Below are 23,293 nucleotides of genomic sequence, written 5' to 3'. Positions count from 1 at the left end.
GTTGCTCATGGCACAGCCGTTATTAATAACATCACTAAATGCAAATGATTTTGTTTTTGTAAGAACTGCTTTTTTAATGGCTGTTAACCCAACTCTGTATAGTTTCAAATGCTATTAATTATAGTTCACTGTTTTATTGCCTGCCTGACAACTATATGTTAGGTATAGGCAATGAGCTGGAATAATATATTATTATTACTGTTATTATGTTACATCCAGATGGAATTGAGCTTAGGAAGAACATCTCTTGCTATGTCAGCTCTCTATTACAGCTCTCTTACTATATGGAGAGTGATTTGTTCATCCTTTCAATGGGCCATAGCATCAGAAGTGGGTTCCTACCGGTTCGGACCGGTTCAGCCGAGTAGATAGTAACTCGGCCACTCACGTACCCAAACCGGTTCTATTGTCAAATTTTTTTTGCACCGAACTGGCAGTAGTGCCGGTAGCAACCCACCTCTGCATGGCATCATTCTGTACCAGAAGGAGCCAAGGTGGCGCAGTGGTTAGGGTGCAGTACTGCAGGCCACTTCAGCTGACTGTGATCTGCAGTTCGGCTGTTCAAATCTCACCGGCTCAGGGTTGACTCAGCCTTCCATCCTTCCGAGGTGGGTGAAATGAGGACCCAGACTGTGGGGGCGATATGCTGACTCTGTAAAACCGCTTAGAGAGGGCTGAAAGCCCTATGAAGCGGTATATAAGTCTAACTGCTATTGCTATCAGGGTTGGGATTTTAAGAACTTCATATGGTTTGGGAGGTACACCTTTTAAGATTGGATAATGACAGGCTATGATTCATCTAAAATCAGGGAATCAGAGAGTCATAGTGCTGAAATCTACCTACCTACCTACCTACCTTTGTACTATCTGAAACTGCTGCCCAAATGTAGTTGTAGTTTACTCAATTTGTATGCCGCCCTATTCCCGAGGGACTCAGGGTGGCTAACAACCAAGGGGGAAAGGGGATACAAATAGAAAAATAAAAACAAACAAATTAAAACGACAAATTAAAACACAGCAACAGTCGCAACATTCAAGTAGGGCTGGAATTTCATCAGCCCCAGGCCTGCCGGAACAACCAGGTCTTCGTGGCTTTGCGGAAAGCTGAAAGGGTGGTGAGGGTCCGGATCTCAACGGGGAGATCGTTCCAGAGGGCCGGAGCAGCCACAGAGAAGGCCCTCCCCCGGGGAGTTGCCAGCCGACACTGGCTGGCAGATGGGATTCGGAGGAGGCCTAGTCTGTGGGATCGGATAGGTCGTAGGGAGGCAATTGGCAGGAGGCGGTCTCTCAAGTACCCAGGTCCAATACCATGTAGGGCTTTAAAAGTAACGACTAGCACCTTGAAGCCAGTCCGGAGCCCAATGGGCAGCCAGTGCAGCTCGCGGAGGATAGGCGTAACGTGGTTGTACCGAAGTGCACCCACTATTGCTCGCGCGGCTGCATTCTGGACAAGCTGAAGTCTCCGAATACTCTTCAAGGGCAGCCCCAAGCGCTGAGAATTTTGTCCTGTCCCCACTTTCCTTTCCAGCAACGGCTTTGAAACGGAGATGAGCACCGCCCCCTAGAGTCGGGGAAATACTAGCACATATGTGCGAGGGGAACCTTTACCTTTTTATAACACAATTGGAAAGGGCCTTTTGTGAGGTCTGCATGAAGGCTCACCTTGGCAAAGAGCTTCACGCCATGTGATTGTTTTAATCAGGAACACAATTTGCTTTGACAAGGCATGTCTCTTCACCTCAAAGACTTGACCTGCCATGTCAAATAGCCAGGAGAGGTTTCAACACATGAGCTGCGCATACATAGAAATCTATTTCAGCTCTTTGAACTAGTAAAGGAGTTTCAAAGAAGAGGCGTAGCAAAGCCATCCAATTTTAAGAAATCCAGAACTATTGGTGGGGGTGCCGTCTCTCTTTTAGAACTCACAGCAAGATTTAAAAAATTATCCTCGGGGCTTGACAGAGTGAGATGACATTAGATTGAATTATTAACCAACTATAATTAGCTGTCTAGAAATCTCTTTCTCCTCCTTTTTGCAGGGAGTCTTTGAAGGTTGAAATCAATCAACTTGATCACCCAGTTCCTATAAAACCAGTCAATCACCTACCCATCCTATCCTCTATCTATCTATCTATCTATCATCTATCTATCTATCTATCTATCTATCTATCTATCTATCTATCTATCTATCTATCTATCATCTATCTATCTATCATCTATCTATCTATCATCTATAATCTGTCTGTCTGTCTGTCTGTCTGTCTGTCTGTCTACTTCATACTACTCATTCCAGCCAATCTTTCACAATAGCAATAGCAATAGCAATAGCAGTTAGACTTATATACCGCTTCATAGGGCTTTCAGCCCTCTCTAAGCGGTTTACAGAGTCAGCATATCGCCCCCAACAACAATCCGGGTCCTCATTTTACCCACCTCGGAAGGATGGAAGGCTGAGTCAACCCTGAGCCGATGAGATTTGAACAGCCGAACTGCAGAACTGCAGTCAGCTGAAGTAGCCTGCAGTGCTGCATTTAACCACTGCACCACCTCGGCTCTTCACAACATTCCATTATCTTACCATGCTTATCAAATGAGCAAAATTTAACCATTGAAATTGGACTGTTAATTTAATTTAATGACCTAAAATAATTTTAACTCAAACCTAAGTGACGCTCTTCCCGTTGCTCTAGATTTTCACATAGATTTGATTAATTGTCAATCAATCTAATGATAAAAAGTCTAAGGACTTTACCTAGAACATGTTCATAGGCACAACATGGACAGACACTTTCTATACTTCACAAATCAGCCCCAATGCATTCTGTTTTTCCAATGCCCATCATACCTGTAAATCCAATCCAATCCAGTACTGTCTAATATAATATAATGACCAAAGGCCAGCAAACGATGTATTTGCAAGCAACTTGCTAATTTAAAATAAAACCATAAATTAATAGACTGAGAGGGGGACAACATATAGATGTATCTGCTGCCAATTACCTCCCAAAGACACGTCAGATCTCAAAGGGTCGGCCTCCTCCGGGTTCCGTCCACCAGCCAATGCCATCTGGCTACTACCCGGGGGAGGGCCTTCTCTGTAGCAGCTCCGGCCCTTTGGAATGAACTCCCCGCGGAGATCCGGACCCTCACCTCTCTCCAGGCCTTCCGGAAAGTCGTCAAAACCTGGCTGTGCCGGCAGGCCTGGGGTTGATGAGTTCCCCTCCCCTCTCAACTGGTATGGCTGTGTGATTTTCGTGTATTTTAATTATGTGTACTGTTGTTTATGTTCCCTTTCCCCCCTGAGTTGTTCGCCGCCCTGAGTCCCTCCTGGAGAAGGGCGGCATACAAATAAACCAAATACAATACAATACAATACAATGGCTATGTGTATATGATCAATATCCTTCATGTAAAAATGTCTTCTATCATATTCCAGTGTCTGCCAACTCTATATGCCTGGGTGTTTATACACCTGTTTGTCTGCTGTACCAATTTATAGTTTCAATGTTCTTGACTTACATCATGACAAAAATTAGAAACAACACTAAACACTGAATGGGGGAAGTCAAACCACCAGGAAAAGCGAAACAACTACGAAACAGCACAAATGCCTCGAATGTGCGTAAGTTATACCAGTTACAAAATCCCATTTTTCTCTTAGTAAGAGTTCGGTATGCCATGTATACAGTTCTAGGCCCATTCTCTTTGCCAGGAACAAACATACAAATCTGCAGTACTGATATTTAGGAAATTGCACTATCAATTCCAAAAGAATACCGGGAATAAATTATTCCAGAAATGTTATTGCAACGAATAACATCTGTGTCTTGAGTTTTCGTGCTAGTGAAACTAAAGGATATATTTACAAAGGCACAAAACGTTAAGCAACAGGTTCTTACTGGGTTGTTAAAAGCCTGTTTGGGTATAGGTTTCATTTACAGGATTTTACAAGGGCTCATGGGCTATATAATCATAATGCAGATTGTTACTTGGATTACCAGAAGACTATTTAAACCTTTTATTAGGTTATATTTCCTTTGAGTTTATTGGGACTCGAGTTCCCCCCCCACACACACACACAAGGAATCATGGAAGAAACCCATTGGTTTAGAACAAAGAGGCAGGAGAAGCTATCTGTTGCTCTTCAAAGTTTGGATCTTGGCTTAAAGCAAAAAAGATCGTAATCACTGTGCGATTCGAAAAACGAAACAGCTCCAAAATGATAAAATTACCAAAAGACGGGCGCTTCAGCCGCATAGGAGATAAATAAATGGATAAAAAAGTTACTTCCAGACAGAATTATTCAGTTTCACGTCACTTAAAAACAAGGAACAAACCAAATCCATCACCTAGCAACTTTCAAAACCCCGAGTAGCAGATCCCAATCAGGAAAGGAGTAAAGCTCCCACGATTTGTGCAAGGCGTTTTCTTAAAAGACCCCGGCAGCATTTCAGAATGCATTAGATGTAGATTAGAAAAGCGAGGGGTCAGCTCTCTCCTGGATCCCCCCTTTCTCGCTCCCTGCGGCTGGAAACGAGCAAGTTTAATTTACACTCCCCCCAAAAAACAAGTCTGAACTCTCACCTTCCTCCTACAAGTGTGCTCCAAGGCAGGGGAAGATCCAGCTTCCAGATGTAGCGGCTTCCAGCTTCGCCAACGGGCTGCTACGGGCTGTTTCCCAGCCCAGCCCAGCCAGCTTTGTGGCTTAGCCCCCTTTTACTATCTGTGTGCTCGCTGCAATTTCTCCCATGACTCCATCACGCAGGAATGGCAACAACTTTTTCTCTCTGTCTTAACACCGGTGCTGCAGGGGACACGCGCATAAACATTGGCACGCATACACACAGAGAGAGGCTAGAGCTGTTGGAAGTTAGGGAGGGAAAAGAACTCAAGGACGGCACAAGGTGGACGGAATCGAAACAGGAAAAAGACACACGCACGGACGCACGCACAAATCCTTTGGACTGGCTTGCCTTTGGAAGTGGCACTAAGTCAGTATTTCTCAACCTTGGTCACTTGAAGATGTCTGGACTTCAACTCCCAGAATTCCCCAGCCAGCATTCGCTGGCTGGGGAATTCTGGGAATTGAAGTCCAGACATCTTCAAGTGGCCAAGGTTGAGAAACACTGCACTAAGTGATATAAATCACAGCTTGGGGGCGGGGGGGGGCACACACCAGGAGGTCAGAAGATCAGTGAGGGGAAGAAGGAAGGGGAAGGAAGGAAGTAGAGAAAGGAGGGAGGGAGAAAAGAAAGAGGAAACAAGGTAGCGTTACAAAAGGAGGAAGGGATGGTAAATAAAGCAACCCAAGCTGTATATTCTAACCCAGTGTTTCTCAACCTTGTCAACTTGAAGATGTCTGGACTTCAACTCCCAGAATTCCCCAGCCAGCGAATGCAAATTCTAGGAGTTGAAGTCCAGACATCTTCAAGTTGACAAGGTTGAGAAACACTGTTCTAACCTATTAAATGAAATAATAAGAATGATAAATGTAAAGAAGAATAACAATCATGTGGATGTATGCTTAAAATGGTATGTAAGAGAATAAAAAAAATTAAAAAAAATTCTTTGGTGATGATGTGGGAAGTTTTAATCCAGCCCTCTCCCAGAGAAATGAAATATCCTAGGAAATATTGAAAAGGCAAAATATTTATCTGGATGCGAAAAGGAATTCTGTTTTAAAAGACAGAATAGCTTCCTGTAGCTTCCTGCCCATCCCCACTTTGTCAACGGGCCATTAAGAAGGCTAGTCCACTTTACATAATAAAGAGTTCTCCCCCCTCAGATCCAGGGGGATGGGATTAAGGTATGATAATATTGGCACTTTACCCAACTCGCCACATGGCATCTGAGAACTCAACCAAACCTGGATTCAAAACGCAGCCTAGAGAGTTGCCCCTGCATGGGCCCATGGGAGTCTAACAACCAATCAGAATACAAGATTAAGATCAAAGGCCAGAGAGGGCATAAAACCAGGGACTCAGCATCTCAGGCCTCCCTTCTTTTTTTCTCCACCAACATTGAAGCATGTGATCACCTTTTCTGTTCAGAACTCAAGCCATGCGGTCCTGTCCACCAATAAACCATCTTTCCAAGCAGCCTCCATGTCTCCAGTGTCTTTTTCCCCACTTGGAGCCGAACCCAGAAGAACATTTCTTTCAACAAAACGTATAAGAATGATAAATGTAAAGAAGAATAACAATCATGTGAATGTATACTTAAAATGGTATGTAAGAGAATAAAAAAATAAATAAAATTCTTTGGGGGAAAAAAAGAGAGAGGAGCAGTGAATCAGAGAATCGAAGAGGGGCATAGACTCTGAAGCCAGCCTTCTCTGAGTTCCAGTCATAAACAAAACAAAGAAGTATATTTTTTTTGACTGCAAGGGTTTATTTTCAGACTCCGTGGATGTTTAGATGTGAGCAAAAGAAGGAGAAGTAAAATGAAGGATTAAAATGTAAGCTCTCAAGACTGAAAAAAGTTCAACCCCAAAGATACAGAAATCTTCCTTCCTTCCAACCATCTGTAGGGAGTTAAAACCCACCCCTCTCCTTGTGTAGGAAGTTAACTCCCAGCCCTCTTCTAGAAAAAAATGAAATTTCCTGGGAAATATTGAAAAGGCAGAATATTACATTTCCCTGGATCAGAAATGGAGAAACATGTTTTTTTGGCAGGAAATAGACTCACTCTTAATAGCCCCCACTTTCCTTAATGGGCCATTAAAATTCCCCGAGCCAGTCTATTCTACATAACAGTTTCCTCCCTTCAGCTCCAGGGTGATGGGATGAAGGCATGATAGTATTAGCCCTTTACCCATCTCACCACAGGGCACCTGGGAAAAAGCAATGCTCAACCAAACTTGGACTCAAGACAACCTAGAGAGTTGCCCCTGCATGGCCCCATGAGACTCTGACAACCAATCAGAATACATTTCTTACACAGGAACAGGAAACAGAGAGGCGGGGCTGAACAGAATATAAAAAACCCAGCAAGCCCCTTCTCTCTTTTTTCTTCTTCACCCAACATCTGGAAGCATGTGATCCCTCTTTTCTGTTCAGGAGCTCAAGCCATGTGATCCTGTCCACCATTAAATCATCTTTCCAAGCAGCCTCCATGTCTCCAGGGTCTTTTTCCCCACTTGGAACTGAACCCAGAAGGACATTTCTTCCAACACTTGAAAATGAAATATTTTAGGAAATATTAAAAAGGCAGAATATTTCCCCTAAAAAGAGAAGTAAAAACTCAGAGAGGCAGAAATTCTGCCCACCCCACATCTTTGTCAATGGGACATTAAGGCCTGAGCCAGAGAAATATGTTTTAGGCAGGAAACAGGCTCACTTTTAATAGCTCCCCTCCATCTTTCTCAATGGGCCATTAAGGCCTCAGCCAGCCTTATTCTACATAACCAAGATCTACCCCATGTCATTGCACTTCATTGCTACACCCCCAAGTTTCAACCAAACTTGGCACACAACCTACAAAGCTAGCTATGACCTCTGACAGCAACCAATCAGAATGCATTTCTTACACAGGAACAGGAAACAGAGGGCATAAAACCAGGGACCCTCAGCATCTCTGTCCTTTTCTGTTCAGGAACTCAAGCCATGTGAGCCTGTCCACCATTAAACCATCTTTCCAAGCAGCCTCCATGTTTTCAGTGTCTTTTTTCCCACTTGGAACTGAACCCAGAAGGACATTTCTTCCAATACATCCAACACATCCATCTTCCTTCCTTCCATTTCTAAAATTCCCAATATGTAAGGAAAGATCTTTTTAAAAAAATCCTCCACTTGTAAAATGGGTTGAGGTTTTGACCCAGATCCTGCAAAAAATATATATCTTTTTTTCTCTGTTTAAGATCCTTTTGCAAGATCTGGGTCAAACATCGTTAGAAGGAAAGGGTAGCTTTTTAAAACACACATACACACACACTGACAGACACATTAAAGTAGAAAGGATAGAAATAATGGCTGATGGTGGTAGAAAGGAATTTATGGAATGAAATCGTGAAAGTCTTAATCAGATACCAACAAAGGCAATGTGCTAAACATACTCATATTTCTTATTTGGATACAGGATATGGGGTCAATTAATTTCAGTGAGCATTTCATGGGAAAACAATCTGGTGAGCTAGAATCCATATGACAGGGAGTACAATTTATAGGAAAACAGAGGGGTGGAAACCAACATGTACATTGTGAAGAGTTGACTAGAGCCCAGAAAACAGCACTAGTGGCCTAGTAGAAATGCATTATATTTACTATTGTTGATACAGGTTTATCCAGTTTTTCACTTAAAAAAAAATACAAAGCAAAAGTATTTTTAAATTAATATAGTCATTAAGTATTGATATTGTTTCCCATTGACGTATTGAACTCTTTCATAATCGTCCTCTGTTATTTTGATGCAAAACTTGCCTTGTTTCACCTACCGGGGGTTTACTGTAAATTAAAATAGATTCTTTTAGAATGGAATTGTAGGAAGTTGTCACACAGCCCTCTTCCAGAAAAATGAAATATCCTAGGAAAAATTGAAAAGGCAGAATGTTTCCCTGGATGGGTAAAGGAAGAAACATGTTTTAAAGACAAAGTAACTCCCTGCAGCTTCCTACCCCACTCCCTTTGTCAATGAGCCATTAAAGCCTGAGCTAGTCTACTTTACATAATAAAGGTAGTATTAACTTTTCACAGAAACTCACCACATGGCGTCTGCGAACTCAACCAAACTTGGGATTCAAAACACAGCCTAGTGAGTTGTCCCTGCATGGCCCCAGGGGAGTCTGACAGCCAATCAGAATACAAGCTCAAGATCAAAGGCCAGAGAGGGCATAAAACCAGGGACTTTCAGCATCTTATGCTTTCCTTCTCTTTTCTCCACCAACATTGAAGCATGTGATCACCTTTTCTGTTCAGGGCTCAAGCCATGTGGTCCTGTCCACCATTAAACCATCTTTCCAAGCAGCCTCCATGCCTCCAGTGTCTTTTTCCCCACTTGGAGCCGAACCCAGAAGGACATTTCTTCCAACAGAATTAAATATGTTCTTTTTTAAGATAAGCGCCTAAAATCAGCCCTTTGGCTGATTCTCACAGGGTCCAGCTATGAGCTACCAATAGGAAATAGTGCAATTCAGGATTTTGACAAAAACTAGTAAAAGTGAAGGTTTCCACTGTCCAGTTGTGTCCGACTTTAGCGGGTAGTGCTCATCTCAGTTTCTTAGCCAAGGGAACCAGTGTTGTCTGAAGACACTTAGGTGGTCATGTGCCCAGGATGACTATATGATGAAAGCAGGGGTGGGGGTTTGCAGGGGTTCGGGAGAACCTCTAGCTAAAATTCTGTGCAGTTTGGAGAACCTCCAAATCCCACACCTGGCTGGCCACGCCCACCCCACGGCGCCCCTCCCAGGAGTCCCCACGTGGCCCGTTTTGGATGCAGTAAGTGCAGAGCATGCCCAGAGGCTCAGGGAGAGGGAAAAATTGACCTACTGGAAATTCAGGAAGGCTGAAAACGGGCCCATTTCTGGCCTCCAGAGGACCTCCGTAGCCTGGGGAGTCTGTTTTCACCCTCCCGGAGGCTTGAAGAAAGCCTCCGGAGCCAGGGGAGAGCAAAAGCACCCTTCCCGCCATGGGGCAGGAGACCAGCTAGGCCACACTCACCATGGCCATAGCCACCCATCAATAGGGCAGAGAACCCCTTGCTAAAATTTTTGAGGCCCACCAGTGAATGAAAGGCACAGTAAGGTTAAGGTTAAGGTTTATTTAATTTGTATGCCGCCCTATTCCCGAGAGACTCAGGGCGGCTAACAATCTGGGGGGAAGGGGGGGTACAAAATAAAAGTGAAAAGACAAACAATTTAAAAATACGGCAACATTCAAACCTCGGATGGGGCTGGAAGATTCAACAGCCCCAGGCCTGCCGGAACAACCAGGTCTTAGTAGCTTTGCGGAAAGCTGGAAGGGTGGTAAGGGTCAGTAAACTTTCTAGAGATATATAAAGATGTTTTGAAGTCAAGTTCAAACTCTTGGGTGTTTTGACGTCATTACCAAAGTGACTGGCATTGCCTTCGTCTAGGACATTTCCACCAACAGGTCTCCCATTGAGATACTAAGTCCAACCCTGCTTACTTTTGAGTCCTGTATTTCTATCTGCTGAGACTTAAAATCTATCTTTCTCAGAGACCTCCAGAGATGTTGCACTGTTGCCCCGTGTCTTCTAAAACCTCAACTTACCTTGGCCTTTTTTTCTAGATAAGTGTGCACTCTTCCAAGGAGGTGAGACCCCTAAAAATGCTTGCAAATATAGAAAGCACATATGGCCTAGTAGCATCTCAACTTATCATTTTTTGGGGGGGGGGGAACCAATGAAGAGACTCACAAAAAATAGACCTGAATTTGTTCCATAATTCTTTACTTATTTGCACATCAGATGGAGGGTTATTGGGGGATTTTTTTGGGGTGGGGGGAGAGGGATGCTACATATGCTTGCTCAGTGGAGTCACAAATCTTTAACACCTGTTAGCAACATAAAGCCACGAAATGACAAGAACTGCCATTCTAGTTTGTGCACAGATTGACTGTTAAAATCACTAAAAGAATGTGTATGGATTTCACATCTATACACTGTAAATTCCACAGGAATTGATTGATGTGCAATTGCAAATATTTAGTAGACACCAAGGTCAAGAATGAAGGGAAAGAAGCCTAATTAGAAAATAGGTAAGCTTGCTCTTAGAGTAATTCTGTGCTCACATTTTCTCCTTGGAAATTTACCTTACCCTTGGAAATAGGGAAGTGTCTTATCATTGTGCTTTTGTTTTCTCTTGCACAACTTTTTATCGCTCTGAAGTGTCCCTGACTGCTTACACTTTCCAGGCTGAAAAAGACCCAAGAGAAGAGTTTTCTCTTGATGTTTCCTCTTGGGATTGAACGGCAGAGATGGAAGCTGGGAAAATTTCAGGATGTTGGTAGAATGGCTTGTCTAATAACAAAGAGATATTTGCAGTCATATTCCTTCTCTTATCTATTAAAAGGTAAAGGTTAAGAGATGAGGGGGAAATAGTTCAGTCCTGATGATGAAAGAAATGTCCTTCTGAGTTCGGCTCCATGTGGGGAAAAAGACACTGGAGACATGGAGGCTGCTTGGAAAGATGGTTTATTAGTGGATAGGACCACATGGCTTGAGTCCTGAACAGAAAAGGTGATCGCGTGCTTCAATGTTGGTGGAGAAGAAGAGAAGGGCTGCGGGAGAGGCTTGCTAGGCTTTTTATAACCTGTTCAGCCCCACTTCTCTGTTTCCTGTTCCTGTGTAAGAAATATATTCTGATTGGTTGTCAGACTCCCATGGGGCCATGCAGGGACAACTCTCTAGGCTGCGTTTTGAATCCAGATTTGGTTGAGTTCTCAGATGCCATGTGGTCAGTTGAGTACAGGGCCAATATTATCATGCTTTAATCCCATCCCCCTGCAGCTGAAGTGGAGAAGCCTTTATTATGTAAAGTGGACTAGCTTGGCCTTCTTAATGGCCCATTGATAAAGTGGGGATGGGCAGGAAGCTACAGGCAGCTATTCTGTCTTTTAAAACATGTTTCTTTTCACATCCAGAGAAATATTCTGCCTTTTCAATATTTCCTAGGATATTTCATTTTTCTGGGAGAGGGTTGGGTGATAACTTCCTACACTGAGAAAGCAGGAAGAGTGATAAAGAACCCCCAGAATAGCTCACCTTGATATTCTTTGATAAGGTAGAGTCGAGAGGAACACTGATGGCCTTTCAAGATTCTTTTATTCTACTCCACAGCAATAAAAAGCATTCGTGAAACCACTGCTGCTCCCGTTTTTTGACCTTGCCTTCCTTGAAGGGCTAACCGACAGGCTTTCTATTATCCCTGTTTAACTCGGTCCTTTTTCTAGGCATCAGTGACAGCTCAGTCAAAGCTCTGAAGTGTAGCTGCCTGTCCTTTTTATTTTCTAATAATGCTTTTAGGTCCCACTCAGGGTTTAAAGACACTCTGGAAATAAAGGTGTTTTTTGGGGGGAGGTTGGTGCTGTGCTTTACAACATTCCGATTTCCCATTTTCGTATATATTTTCTCCTTCAAGATGATTATAAAATAGCTCTGTTTGCTGTTTTTTAATGAAAAAGAAGACAAGAAGAAGTCTTGCATATAATGCAAGAATAATGCCGATACGTGATATATCGGGCTATATCGTTGTACAATTACAATGAAATATACATGTATAACTAGCAGCTTATTATAATAGCAGTGGCCACTGGAGGCTGAAGTAAAACTGAGTTGGGAAGAGACCATTTTGTTAAGCCTGTGCAAAGTAGCTTCAATTTGTCCTGACAAAGATGTTCATGCCATGAAGACAATATGATCTTCTCTTTTGAGGTGAAAAGGTGAGGCAATTTGTCTCAAGCTTTGCAGACTTGATCTGGCATTTCCAATAGCAAGAAATGGCTCATATGCCTGTGCTTCTTCATACAGAAGTCTTTTCTAGTTATTGAAACCGCTAGCAGGAATCGGAGAAGAGAGGTGAAGCATAGCCATCGCATTCCCCACTTCTTGTAGGAAATTGAAAAATAAAGATAACCCAACCATTGTCTGAAACCACCAATAAGGGCGAAATTATCCTTATGGCTTAGTCTTGACCTTGAGTGAGGCACAAATCAAATGAGGTTATATGAGACCCGCTGAAGCAAAAATCAGGTTTTTAGCCTGTAACAATTTGCAATACTGTACCAACTCAGTCTACAACTAACCAGGGAGTTAGTTGGCTCTAAGAACATGGTGAAGCCACTAAACATGTGTATTAATAGTAGAATTAGATGGATTGAAGAACTGGAAAGAAAACGAATTTAAATTTATAAATGATTGTGATGGATACTAAAACTGTATAAGGAGATATTGAAAAACGGAAGAATGAAGGATGGAACGTTGATTTAACTATGGAAATATAAACAACAAAAGAGGTGGAAAATGCGTCTTTGAATATTATAGCGATATGAAAGCAGAAAAAAAAAGTTAAAATAGGGATAGAAAGTAATGGGGAAAAATAATAATTAGATATTAATATGTTAAGATATACAAAAGCATAGAAAGATGGTTCAGAAAGGAAGTGAGATAATAAAAGACATGTATTAATAATATGAAACAATGGAAATGAAATGTAATATTTAGGAATAATAAGACTATGTTTATGTGTACTGAAATAGCAGTTAGCAATAGCAGTTAGACTTATATACCGTTTCATAGGGCTTTCAGCCCTCTCTAAGCGGTTTATAGAGTCAGCATATTGCCCCCAACAACAATCCGGGTCCTCATTTTACCCACCTCGGAAGGACGGAATGCTGAGTCAACCCTGAGCCGGTGAGATTTGAACAGCCGAACTGCAGTCAGCTGAAGTAGCCTGCAATGCTGCATTTAACCACTGCGCCACCTCGGCTCTACTATGTATGTTACCCAGTTACCACACCATTCATGCAATGATATGTATAAAGAATATTTTTAAAAAATGGATTGGGGAAAAAAAGAAGACGGTGAAGCCACATTTTGGGCATATTTGTGAGCTAATCAGAAGAGGGACTATGTAGACTCAACACATTTATGACAAAGGCAATTTTTTTCAGGAAGATCCTTAAAGAAGGCAATCTGAATGTCTATTAAATAACTAATCATATACAGAAAAAAAGAAGATTCTACTAGCAACTGAGGTGGAAAAGCATACATGCAAAATTCATCCTTTCCATCCAGCCTTAACTTTGACATTGGGGCTCATCATCCAAAAGTGCAGAAAGCATGTATTTTAATGAAAGCACGAATAGCTTATTTTGATATAATCAAAGCATCACTATCTACCCTCTGCTTTTTTAAAGATTTGGAACGTACTTCCTATTGTTATAAATAAAGTTATATGAAAGTAAACATATGAGACTATTTCTCCTTGAAACCATATTTAAGGTCACACCATTTTTGGTGATCTGGTATTTTAAGTGCTGTCAACACTCTAGTAAAAACTCTTGACGTACAAAATATTATAACATGCTATTTACCAAAGACAATCAATTCTTGGCTAATTCCTTTTAAAATGAACTTTAGAACTAGATAGATTGGATAGCTACAGAGCTAGACAGACAGATGGACAGATGGACGGACAGACAGATATAGCTGAGGTGGCGCAGTGCTTAGAGTGCAGCACTGCAGGCTACTTCAGCTGACTGCAGTTCTGCAGTTCGGCTGTTCAAATCTCACCGGCTCAAGGTTGACTCAGCCTTCCATCCTTCCGAGGTGGGTAAAATGAGGACCCGGATTGTTGTTGGGGGCAATATGCTGACTCTGTAAACCGCTTAGAGAGGACTGAAAGCCCTATGAAGCGGTATATAAGTCTAACTGCTATTGCTATATCTATATCTATCTGCCCATCTCTCTCTCATTATATATAGTATATAAAGTCCATGCATTATTGTTGATTGGCACACAGCCAATCCCAAAAATATTCGTTTATATTTGGCATTTTCCCCATAGAATAATCTGGCAGGGATAGCAATTGTTTTCTTTTATTTCTAAGACAACTCATTACACTTGCTATATTTTAAAAAAAAATTGAACACAGGTTTGCTAATAAGATGGTGAGTACTATTGAAATGGGGATAGTCAGTTTAAAAAAAAAAGTCCATTTTTTTCCTGGCAATATAAGGAAAGAAGAAATACTATTTTCAATAACAGTTGCTTTCACTTTTATCTCACACAGTGCTAAGGAGCCAAGCCATGTAGGAAGTCATGATTTATTCATCCAAAATTGCTGACAGCAAGGAATCCTCTACCGTACTTTTGCACTGGAGGGGTTTATGAAAGTTTGTTTCCGTGTTTAATTTTTGTGGTTTTTGGCAAGTTTAAGAGCAGTTTGATAGTAAAGCCTCCAACCTGTACTCCAGAGCAAGAAGTAACCTGTTAATCTATGCTTAAAAAGGAAGGCTTTGGGTTCACAATGTACTGTGTGAGCTACTCACTGTTGAGTAGTGAGGGAGCGAGTGTGAGCTACTCACTCTTTAAACTATTTTCATGGGACTCCAAAATGGTGGAACATCATAAAAAGCTTATGTGTCTCCTCCAGGGGTGGGTTTCTCGCCCCGTTCCAACTGGTTCGGTTGGAACGGGGCCGGCGGCGTCCTCGTGCATGCGCGCAGTGCACGCATGCGTACTAGCGTCTGTGTGATGCTCCAGCTGCTCCTGGAGGATCGCGCAGGTGCTGTATGCGTCCTGCGCATGCGTGGAAGCGCAGAAGTCGTAAAAACCGGGTAAGGAGCGCAGGTGGGCGGGTGCGCCCTTCGCCGTTCCCGGAAGTTACTTACTTCCGGGTTCGCCGACCAACCGGTTCGCGGGGACTGTCGCGAACCGGTTGAAACCCACCCCTGGTCTCCTCCCACCATTTAATACCATCATTTTGCCTTTAAATCCTGAATACTTTATGGCCTTGTAAAAATACCCATGAGATATACTGAAGTCTTGCTGTCAGATCTCGCAGGAGGCATATAGCGTGAACAGCACAATGATTTGTTGCTGCATCATTTATTCTGACCACAGCTAAGCCCTGGTTTCATTTTGTAACACCATCTGCCAGCACAGCCCTATGTGAGAAGATTTCCATTTGCTATTAATGGGAAACCAGTTAAAAGACATTTTAAAAAAAACAAAAAGAACAGTTGTCCTTTTATCCCTTCTCTGAAATCGCCGTTCCTCCTTTCAAAACGAGCCAGGTTGTTATTGCTAATTCTAAGGAAAAACGCAACCATCCTTCAGAGGCCTGTTCTTATTAAGTGCTGGTTATAAAAGAACTTTTCAAAGTTCCTTGTCTTCTGTATTTATGGTAGAATCATTCTTTTGAATGACAATGTTAGGCAGCTTCAAAGTCCAATTAGTTTCCTTTGTGTTATCTGTTTAGAGAACCATTGTAATGGCAACAAAACAGCAGAGTTCTTAGATATAAAAGACATATTTAGAAAATAAACAGAGATGGGGAAAGGCCCAAAGCCATCTTATAGGATACCAGATATGCTAAATCAGCTCAAATAGCTATTAGGGAGAACCAAGACAAATGAATTGCTTAAGGGATAGAATTGAATATCTATTTCCATCTTCAAAAATGGCCAACCAGTTCAGAATCCTGAACTGAAGTTACTCCATCTTGCAACATTTTGTTATGGGTTCTCTTTATTTATTATTCGCCGATAATCCGGCGTTGGCTAGGTATTTATTTATAGGGGGGAAATATCTGGACCAAACGTAATTTCTAAGGTTGGATTTTTCCCCTTATCAGAAGGAGCCCCCTTGTGGAGTACTGTGGAGCCATTACCATGGCAACTCCACTGTGGTGTACAGTAGAAGCCATTTTATGGCAGTATGGTAGAAGTTATTTTAAGGCACAACAGGCTGTATCTCAACAGACACCCCCCCCCCAAGTGGTGTTAAGGGTGTCTTAACCACCACCACCCCAGTATTTTTCTCCAGAGAGTACATTATCTGTGTACCAAGTTTGGTTGAAATTGTTGGAGGCGTTCCAGAGTTATGCTTGAACATACACACACATAGATAGATAGATAGATAGATAGATAGATAGATAGATAGATAGATAGATAGATATAGATTGGGTTTCTGCCTGGATGGTCTCTTGTGACGAGCCGAAGGACAGAGAATGGAAGTAGTGATCTTCCTCCCATATTTGGGCATACCAGGGGTTGTGACTTTAAATATATACCTTTCACCCTGGCTTGGCTGATAAGGAGTCGAGCTCTGTAGCTCAGTGGTTAACACATCTGCCTAAGAGGCAATACAGCACAGGCTCGATTCCCAGTAAGGGTATGGCTAGCTGATGAGAGCTAAATAGCTTGAAATAGATCTATACTAGTCTCCCTTTATTTATTTATCAGCACAAATATAACACGATATAGATATAGATATAGATATAGATATAGATATAGATATAGATATAGATATAGATATAGATATAGATATAGATATAGATATAGATATAGATATAGATATAGATATAGATATAGATATAGATAGATAGATAGATTCCTTGTAATTGTCAATTAAAAATTCTACAAAGTTTGGTTCTGGGAATCCCATCAGTGAGGGCTGACTCTTCCTGTCATGTCCACTTTCACTTCCTTTTGCTGAGCTAAAAAGAAGAATAGGGTTTACATTTGCAAAGGATGACTAAAGAAAACACAGAGGCTTCCAAATCAGGCTGCTGATCTGAGTTTCCATTTAAAGGTCCAATTCTGCATTCCTCTCTTAAAGCTGGGACAGTATTTATTTATCTATTTGTAAATAAATTGTAAAAGCAAGACAGAAAGAAAATTGACTTGTCTGGACTGTGGTGCCCGAGAGGTTTCTGTGTATTCCTTGGACAGCAAAGGTGAGCAGTAAGCAAGTACGGGAATGTCCTGCAGGGGAATTAATTGGAGAAAGCAATTCTATTTGGAAGAGTTAAGGAAACAGATGGCCAAAGAATATGGTGGCTGGACACCCTCAAAACTGACACCAACCAGAGCATAGAAAAACTCAAAGAAGTAATGGAAGATTGGAAGATTGTGGGAAGACCTGGCCCATAAAATCACCAAGAATCGGACATGACTCAGTGGATACCATCAATCAGTGGTGAGATTCAAAAAAAATTACTACCTGCATGGCTTTGTGGGTGTGGCTTGGCTTGGTGGGCATGTGGCAGTGGAAGGATACTGCAAAATCCCCATTCCTTTCCCACTCCAGGGAAAGGATACTGCAAAATCTCCATTCCTTTCCCACTCCAGGGGAAGGATATTGTAAAATCTCTATTCCCTCCCCACTCCAGGGAAAGGATACTGTAAAATCTCCATTCCCTCCCACTCCAGGGGAAGGATACTGCAAAATCCCCATTCCCTCCCCACTTCAGAGGAAGGATGCTGTAAAATCCCCATTCCCTCCCCCACCCTACTGACCTGCTTTCCAGCTCCGTTCTCCCATGCAGGGCAACAGAAGAATACCCAGCCGATCAGCTGGGACTCCGATCAGCTGGGGCTTGGGAGGCAGCGAATAGATGGGGCGGGGCCAGTCAGAGGTGGTATTTTTTGGTTCTTTCAACTACTCAAAATTTCCACTACCGGTTCTCCAGAACCGGTCAGAAGTGGTTGAATACCACCTCTGACATGCCTTCCATCTATCCTTAGTGTAAGCTTTCATTTTCTGAGACTCAAGCTGAATCTGCTGGGAACAGGGGAAGGCCTCTTTATGTATGATCTTGGATGTTTTTGGAGAGGAATTTGAAACCAAGGATCTCTGTAAAAGCCACATTTGGAAGTTGGAACAGATTTGGCTTCAGGGCAATGGGGAACGTTTTGTTTGGATCAGGAGACTTTGCAGCATAAGAGTTCACACCCCCTTGACGTCAATAGGCAAGAAAAGCTTGGTGTCACAAGGAAGAAAAGTGATGGAAATGTATGCATTTAATTTTTTTTCCCACGAAGAACTTTCTCACACATTCCTACATGGTATCCTTATTTGATGTGTAAATGTGGGGGAGAAACCTAAAATTGAAGCTCTGCAAGATAGCTTTGCATTTATTTCTGAATTTTTGTGTGCTAAAAAAAAAAGTGATTTCAGATTTTGCTCTCCATATGCAATTCCAAGTTTCAAACTTGAAATAGGAAAGTATAGATTTTTTTTTACATGTGTTACTAGCCTGACAAACTGATTTACAAGGTTTGAGGATGTACAATTGTCACACTCCAACCTTACAAAATCAGGAAGGAATAGATGTGAATCCTTCTCAGAAAAGGTCTAACATTGTTACTCCTTCCCCAGAGCAGCTGATTACTCTTCATGGGTGTTCTTGGTGACCTAATTGTGATGGGTTATTAAAGATAATGCAACTAGACCAGTGCAAGTAGCCCTCAACTTACAAGAGTTCATTTAGTTACCATTCAAAGTTACAACGGCATTGAAAATAGTGACTTATGACTATTTTTCACACTTATGACCATTGCCCCATCCCCATGGTCATATGATCAAAATTCGGATGCTTGGCAACTGACTCATATTTATGACGGTTGCAATGTCCTGGGTCATAACTTTTTGCAACCTTCTGAGAAGCAAAGTCAAGGAAGAAGTCATATTCACTTAATAATTGTGTTACTAACTGAACAACTGCAGTGATTGACTTAACAACTATAGCAAGAACGGTTATAAATGAGGCAAAATTCACTTAGCAAATGTCTCACTCAACAACAGAAATTTCGGGCTGAATTGTGGTCATAAGTCAAGGATTACCTATTTATTGCCTCTAATACTTCTGATAGACAAGGTGAATCGAGATGGGGAGATGGAAAGTGCATGCATTGCAGCTTATACACATACAGTGATAATTCTTATGTAATAACTTCACAAACCTCAGAATTATACCTATGAATTTTCATAGTTAGATTTTTAAAATATGGTTAGTAACTTATTTGTGCCTGAAATAGAAACTATTCTGCATTGTTTAATATAAACAGTCAGAGAGTCTCTATATTCCTAAGGAAATATTGCCCCAATCATATTTGGAATATTCATTGCAACAAATGCATAAAATCTGAAAAAATCGGAAAAAGAAAAGCAAACTAAATTATCTTCCCAAACCTCAGAGAACTGAAGAATACATCCGAGAGACAATAAATGCCCCAAATTTAGATATTTTGTGAGCATTCCCTAACATATAGGATAATGAATGTAGAACCATTGTATGTAGCACATGTACACATTCTGTAGTACATGGTTTATTGATGGGCCTTCAACTTGAGTTTTGAAACAATCCTCAAGATGCTCTTTAAATAAGTTTATGCCTTTCCTCTGCTGTCAAATATTTGGAAAAGAATCTTGAGTGCATCAAACTGACAAAATTGTACTCAATACATTGTGCAGAAATCCTTTCAGGCTTAACTGTCATGACCCCATAACTCTGAACAAAATATCCATTGCGCTGACCAAGCAACTTTCAACATAACGCTGTCACCAATGTTAGCAGGTATAATCCTGAAATTCTATTCGCATGCTTCTGTACTTATCAACCACAACGTCCAGTGATGCAGTGCAAATAAAGAAAATAAGGGTACTAGATAAAAAATGGATTTTAAGTACGCTTAAAACGTGCTCCTACATCATCAGGTTTTCTCTGTTCTGTATAGAATACTTTATTTGGCCAAGTGAGGTTTAGATACCCAAGAAATTTCAGACAACCATTTGTCTGAAATGGTATAGGGCAGTGATGGCAAACCTTTTAGACACTGAGTGCCCAAACTGCACATGTGCATGCCCAAACTGAAAGGTGTACATGCGGGCATAAATGCACAAATGTGTACATGCACAGACGTGTGTGCGCATGTGCAACAGAGACAGGGGTGGGTTCCTGCCAGTTCTAACCTCTTCTATAGAAGAGGTTCCACAAATCTACAGTGCCGTTTAGAACCGGTTCCAGCTCCCTCCCCTCGCCCTCCGCACATCATCAAGATGAAGAGCGACAGGAGGAATTCTGGGTGTTGAAGTCCACAGGTCTTAACGCTGTCAAGTTTGAACTCCCCTGGTTTTTTTTCCTAAAGGGTTAGGGGTGCAAGGGTCTTGTAACTTGACAGCTTTAAGACTTGTGTGCTTCAAATGCCAGAGTTCCTGAGCCAACATGACTGGAAGAGGAATTCTGGGAGTTGAAGTCCACAAGTCTTAAAGCTTTCAAGTTTGAACACCCCTGGGGTTTTTTTTCTAAAGGGTTAGGGGTGCAAGGGTCTTGTAACTTGATAGCTTTAAGACTTGCATGCTTCAAATGCCAGAGTTTCTGAGCCAACATTTTGGTTGCTAAGCAAGAGCATTGTTAAGTGAGTTTCACCACATTTTACAAGTTGGTCGCGCCCATCCAGTCACATGGCTGGCAAGCCACTCCCACAAAGCAGGCCACACCTACAGAAGAGGTTCTAAAAATTTTGGAAACCCACCACTGAACAGAGACCTGAAGACCAGCTGGCTAGCAGGAGGCAGGGGAATCCCAACACTGCCAGCATGGCAAGAGGTAAGAGCTTTTTCTTTTGTGAGCTTCTGTTTCTTCGTTTGCAGGGAAACAGAAGCTCACGGAAGAAACGCTACGGAGATGTGACCTGAGGCGACGGCACATGTGCCAGCAGAGAAGCCTCTGCGTGCCACCTCTGGTATGTGTGCCATAGGTTTGCCATCACAAGTATAGAGTTTCCTGCCTAAGCAAGGGGTTGAAGACCTCCAAGGCCATAGAAGACCTCCAAGGTCCCTTCCAACTCACTATTTACTATTTTGTACTATTTAGTTTACTATTACAATGTAATCATTCTATTCTATTCCATTCCATTCCATTCATTCCATTAAAAGTCTGCAACAGTAAAAGGGGGAAATGAGAGGTAATAAAAATAATAAATAATATTACAGTCAGATTCTAACCCACCTATGCATATACATTAGACAGAACTTAGTAAGCACTGTGTTTGCCAAGTGCAAATATTAGGTGTTCAGCAGAGTGATAGCACTTGAGGGGGGGGGGGTGGAACTGTCCCTGTGTCTAGTTGTTTTGGCATACAATGCCCTATAGTGCTGTCCCAAGGGAAGGAACTGAAACAGTTTGCGTCCAGCATGTGAGGAGGTCTGTTCACGCCTGCAGTTATATCCCTTTTAGGATCTTTGGCCTGCCACACTCTCTTTTATTTCACTGTGCTGTTTCATTAGTGTAGTAGTTGGGAGGGGGGAATAGAAAGGAGTAGAATTGTGGAATGTGTTGTTGTCATTCTTTTCTAGAAGCCCAAGGTCATCTTTTGTCTCCGCACCTCTGCACCTGACCGGAACCAGCTGGGTGGAGATGCCAGCGTGGAAGAAGAAGATTGGACCATGTGATGGATTTGTGGGTGTGGGGACAAGATCATGAACTTTCAACTGGGTGGGAATCCTAGGTAACTTCCAGAATTGGGATCCCACAGATGTGCCAAGATGTCTGGTTTATTAAATTGGAACTTTAAGGATCGTTTTGCCTTGGATTCTGATTTAATTCTGCATGATACTTGGAACGCTGACAGTCTGCAGTTATCTTTTCAGCCCTCATTCTGACCCGCATAATATACAGGTCTTTTATGGAAGACAGTATACACAGAATAGTGAGTAGGATAAGATGTTGAGACTATAGAAAGAGTACAGAGAACAGCAACAAAGATAATTAGGGGACTGGAGGCTAAAACATATAAAGAACAGTTGATGGAATTGGAGATTGGACAACCATTTATCTGAAATGGTATGGTAATTTGTAATAGTAAAACGGTAATTTGTAATAGTAAAACAGTAATTTCCTGCTTGAGCAAGGGGTTATATTAGAAGACATCCAAGGTCCCTTCCAACTCTGTCATTCTGTTATATGTGTAGAGGAAAGGAGGATTTGCTTTAAACAAATTTGCTTTATTCCTTCAGCAGAGATCTGCCTCAGGCAGAGTTGGGTTCATAGGAAAAAAGTGGGACTTTCATGGCAATGTCGTGCCTGCCCTCATCTTGATCCCAGGCCTCGTTGGGACATTCCTGCGTGCTTCACCTGGTTTCTTTCGCAAACTGTGTCACTTTTCCAGTAGAAAGGTGGATGATGATGAATGACAGGAAACCTCACAGAACAATAAGACATGGCTATAAGATTTATAAGCTTTTAACACGGATAAGGCTGTTTGGCACAGGATGTGATAGAGCGTTAAAGATCACCAGATGTCCATAAACTTGAAGACCCACCTAAAGAGGAGCACATGCAGCTCCATTTCCTTCTCCAAGAGAAGTATATGAATAAATTTTGGATTCATAAATTCAGAGGAAGAATGTGAGTATGCAAAGATTGCCAAATGGAAAAATTGCTAGTCTGAAGTGGGTGGGCAAAGGGGAGGGGGTGGCATTATTTCATTCACTGTGGCAGCTGTTTCCAAAGGTAGTTTGTAAACTGAGCTAGGAAAGGCCTTGCATGTGTTATGAGGATGTCTTACCATGTGATATATCACATGCTCCTATTTTCTTCCCCCACTCCATCACTGAAGATCCTCATTCATGGTTGACTTATTAATAACAGGATGCCTTTGGTGCTATAAATCAGCTGGTAGCCTCCGCAAAGGCCTATTACAATGCGCTCTATATAGGGCTGGCTTGATTTGAGATATGGATTCCACTTTGAAAACCAGGAACCACTTGTAGACCTGTCTGTTCTCTCAAACCTTGGAGCAGATCAGAGGTGGGTTCTTACCAGTTCGCA

The 23,293-nt window shown here is 41.9% G+C and overlaps 1 protein-coding gene across 4 annotated transcripts in view; it reads right to left on the bottom strand.

Moving 5' to 3' along the window:
- Positions 1–23,293, bottom strand: part of ARHGAP24 (Rho GTPase activating protein 24) — a 447,041-nt gene that overhangs the window by 172,066 nt on the left and 251,682 nt on the right. Inside the window, exon 1 of one of the 4 annotated variants that reach the window (XM_087724061.1) lies at positions 4,585–4,827. The exons of the other annotated variants lie outside the window; for them this stretch is intronic. The gene's annotated coding sequence lies outside the window, so the exon portion shown is untranslated. Of the gene's footprint in view, positions 1–4,584; positions 4,828–23,293 lie in introns of those variants that run through there. 4 annotated transcript variants of the gene reach the window in all.

This window comes from Thamnophis sirtalis, unplaced genomic scaffold (genome assembly GCF_051295495.1).
Source record: "Thamnophis sirtalis isolate CommonGarterSnake01/CBP01778 unplaced genomic scaffold, rThaSir2_p1.2 scaffold_10, whole genome shotgun sequence".
NCBI classification, from domain to species: Eukaryota; Metazoa; Chordata; class Lepidosauria; order Squamata; family Natricidae; genus Thamnophis; species Thamnophis sirtalis.
Note: the sequence above shows the minus strand (reverse complement) of the source record. Positions and strands in the feature narration are given on the sequence as shown.